Below are 4,651 nucleotides of genomic sequence, written 5' to 3'. Positions count from 1 at the left end.
AACCGGGAGGACTAGAAAAATTAGAATAGCAAAAAGCAGGAGAATGGGAAAAACATACAAGACGAACTGACACGGAGAGACAGGAAACACAGGGATAAATACACTGGGGAAAATCAGCGACACCTAGAGGGGGTGGAGACAATCACAAGGACAGGTGAATCAGATCAGGGCGTGACAGAAAGGGGCACAAGACAGGGATGTTTCCTCTCCCCCCTCCTGTTTGCACTGGCAATTGAACCGCTTGCTGAAAGAATTAGACAGGACCCAAAAGTAACAGCTATCAGTAAACATGAATATAAACTAAACTTATTTGCAGATCTCCTGATATATCTGACCAATATTGAAAACTCAATGCCCTTTTGCTAAAAATATTTTCAGAATACTCTAAGACCTCAGGATATAAAATGTATGTGAAAAAATTAAATAATGGCAATAGAAAAAGTAAAAACAATAACTCACAATCTACAGCAATGCTTTAAGTGGACCATAAAAAATATGAAATACTTAGGATGCTTAATAAGTGACAACAATCAACAAATATATTAAATCAAATCAAATCAAATTGTATTTGTCACATACACATGGTTAGCAGATGTTAATGCAGATGTTAATGCGAGTGTAGCGAAATGCTTGTGCTTCTAGTTCCGACAATGCAGTAATAACCAACAAGCTAAACGACTACCGCCCCGTAGCACTCACTTCCGTCATCATGAAGTGCTTTGAGAGACTAGTCAAGGACCATATCACCTCCACCCTACCTGACACCCTAGACCCACTCCAATTTGCTTATTAATATAATTATTCAATTACTCAACAATATGAAAGCAGATCTAATTAAATGGAATAATCTTCCCATTATTATTACTGATAGACTGTACCTCTTTAGAATAGCATGGCTGCCAAAGTTTTTGTAATTCGTTTTGGTAATACCAATTACCCACTGAAGACAATCTTTTAAAAAGTATACTGGGTCAAAACAGACTTTATATGGGCCAATAAAATTCATAGAATAAAAAGGAAAGTTTGACATCTTCATGCAGGTGGTATTAACCTTCCAGACTTGGAATGATATAGTTAAATGCACTAAAGATGAACAATGGGTACATATTGGAGATGTGCATGCTCATGCCTATTTCCATTCCATTTTCAAAGGATAAAGCTAAGGAATTAACAACTTCATAGTTAAGAACACTTTTCAGAATTTACTGATACATTGATACACAAGGAACACTAAAGGCATAGAAACCATAAATGTATTTGCATGACAGAATAAAAAAGTAATTTTGGACTGACTTAAAAGTCAGTTCAAATCACAAAATGTACATTTGAAATCAGTTGGACATCAGAGCAACCTTGAGGGAATCTTATTTTAGTCAGAAAAGGATGTTCATATGATAGGTTTTGTATATATTCCCTTGCAGACAGCATATCCAACTGACAATCTCTGTAAACTATTGGAACCAAGACATAAAAAGAAATGTTGGCACAAGATGGAGGGAAAGTTGGACCATAACTAAAGAATTTACAGTTAACGAAAATGTACGCCTAATTCTGTATAAACTAATTGTATAGAATTTATTATACAAGAGACAAATTTCACAAATTCTACAGCACAAGGGCAGAGTTATGTCTTAAGTACAAAACTAATAATGACTCAATAATCCATGCTTTCTGGGAATGCTATAATGTCCAAAAGTTATGGACGGAGCTAGAAAGTTGGCTGTCAGAAGTATTACAATGTAAACTTACTTTTAATCTGTCTGTCTGCATATTTCTGTCACACCTGTTCCCACTCGCCCTTCATTATGCACACCTGTCACCATCATTATGTACAGCTGCGCAATATTGGACTCACCTGGACTCCATTACTTTTTTGATTATCCCCTCTTTATCTGTCTGCTCCTCACTTTGTTCCCTGTGTCAGCATTGATGTTGTTATTTTTACCCTGTCCAGACGCTGTTCCTGTTCTGTTTCATTCACTCCCTGTACCTGCTACTCATCTCCAGCGTAGATCCTTACAGAATGCTGACACCACTAAAGGAAGCATCAGGGAGTTTTGTTTTGGTTGGTGAGGTCGGGTCCGGGTACCGTCGCCGATGGAACCAGGCGTGCCTCAGCTAGCTTGTCGGGCTTCCATGCCGTAGCTGTCTCGAGGTCTTCTTGCCCTGGGTGGCTTGGCAAAATCCCACCTCACATCATGCTTCAGCTGGCCATCAGGCTCCCACGCCTCAGCTGGTTTGTCAGGCTCCCACGCCTCAGTGGGATTGCCGGGCTTTCATGCCCCAGCCGATTCGTCAGGTTCCCACACCTCAGCGTGATCGTCAGGCTTCTACGCCTCAGCCAGCTTATCCAGCGCCCATGCCTCGGGCAAGAACATTACTTTGTTGATTACCGCCTCTATATTTTAAATGTAACCTTTATTTTATTAACTAGGCAAGTCAGTTAAGAACATGTTCTTCTTTGCAATGATGGGGCCGACCAGGGCCAAATCTTGATGATGCTGGGCCAATTGTGCGCCGCCCTATGGGACTCCCAATCATGGCTGGATGTGATAAAGCCTATATCTGTCTGCTCCTGTCTTTGTTCCCTGTGTCAGCATTGATGCTATTTTTCCCTTGTCCAGATGCTGTTCCTGTTCTGTTTCATGTCCGTGTTTCATTAAATGTTCACTCCCTGTACCTGCTTCTCGTCTCCATTGAAATACATGAGCGACCAAGAAAAACATGATGGATGGGAGTGGATGGGAGTGTGATGTAAAATTGCACAACTAGGGTGGCACAGCAGTGTAAGGCACTGCAGTGTTTGAGGCGTCACTACAGATCCGGATTCGATCCTGGGCTGTGTCACAGCTGGCCGTGACTGGGAGAACCATGAGGTGACACACAATTGGCCCAGCGTCGTCCTGGTTAGGGGAGGGTTTTGGCCAGGATGTCCTTGTCCCATCGCGCTCTAGTGACTCCTGTGGAGGTTGTCAGTTGGACGGTGTTTCCTCTAACACATTGGTGCCGCTGGCTTCCGGGTTAAGCAAGCAGTGTGTGAAGAAGCAGCGCGGCTTGGCAGGGTCTTGTTTTGGAGGACGCATGGCTCTCGACCTTCGTTTCTCCCGAGTCCATACGTGAGTTGAGCGATGGGAAAAGACTGTAACTACCAATTGGATAGCCTGCCGAATCATGTAGTAATCAAATAAGTGTTAAGCAAATCAACATATATTTATATTTATAAGTAGCCGCCCTTTGCCTTGATGACAGCTTTGCACACTTGGAATTCTCTCAACCAGCTTCATTAGGTGAAATGCATTTCAATTAACATGTGTGCCTTGTTAAAAGTGAATTTGTGGAATTTCTTTCCTTCTTAAGGCGTTTGAGCCAATCAGTTGTGTTGTGACAAGGTAGGGGTGGTATACAGAAGATAGCCCTATTTGGTAAATGACCAAGTCCATATTATGGCAAGAACAGCAAAGAAAAGCAAAGAGAAACGACAGTCCGTCATTACTTTAAGACATGAAAGTCAGTCTGTCTGGAAAATATCAAGAACTTTGAAGTTTCTTCAAGTGCAGCCTCAAAAGCAATCAAGCTCTATGATGAAACTGGCTCATATGAGGACCGCCACAGGATAGGAAGACCCAGTTACCTCTGCTGCAGAGGATAAGTTCTTTAGAGTTAACTGCACCTCAGATTGCAGCCCAAATAAATGCTTCACAGAGATCAAGTAACAGACACATCTCAATGTAAATTGTTCAGAGGAGATTGCGTGAGTCAGGCCTTCATAGTCAAATTTCTGCAGAGAAACCACTACTAAAGGACACCAATAATAAGAAGAGACTTGCCTGGGCCAAGAAGCACGAGCAATGGACATTAGACCGGTAGAAATCTGTCCTTTGGTCTGATGAGTCCAAATTTGAGATTTTTGGTTCCAACCGCTGTGCCTTTGTGAGATGCAGAGTGGGGAACGGATGATATCCTCATGTGTGGTTCCCACCGTGAAGCATGTAGGAAGAGGTGTGGTGGTGTGATGGTGCTTGGCTGGTGACACTGTCAGTGATTTATTTAGAATTCAAGGCATACTTTACCAGCATGGCTGCCACAGCATTCTGCAGCAATATGCCATCCCATCTGGTTTTGCGCTTAGTGGGACTATCATTTGTTTTTCAACAGGACAATGACCCAACACACCTCCAGGCTGTGTAAGGGCTATTTGACCAAGATTGAGTGATGTAATGCTGTATCAGATGACCTGGCCTCCACACTTACCCAACCTCAACTCAATTGAGATGGTTTGGGATGAGTTGGACCGCAGAGTGAAGGAAAAGCAGTCAACAAGTGCTCAGCATATGTGGAAACTCCTTCAAGACTGTTGGAAAAGCATTCCAGATGAAGCTGGTTGAGAGAATGCCAAGAGTGTGCATAGCTGTCATCAAGGAAGTGGTGGCTACTTTCAAGAATCTCAAATCTCAAATATATTTTGATTTGTTTGACACTTTTTTGGTAACTACGTGATTCCATATGTGTTATTTCATAGTTTTGATGTCTCATTCTCCAATGTAGAAAATACAAAAAAATAAAGAAAAATCCTTCAATGAGTAGGTGTGTCCAACCTTTTGACTGGTACTGTATATATAAGCACATTTTGAAGAACGACACACAGAGTGTG

Source organism: Oncorhynchus masou, chromosome 22 (genome assembly GCF_036934945.1).
Source record: "Oncorhynchus masou masou isolate Uvic2021 chromosome 22, UVic_Omas_1.1, whole genome shotgun sequence".
NCBI classification, from domain to species: Eukaryota; Metazoa; Chordata; class Actinopteri; order Salmoniformes; family Salmonidae; genus Oncorhynchus; species Oncorhynchus masou.
Note: the sequence above shows the minus strand (reverse complement) of the source record.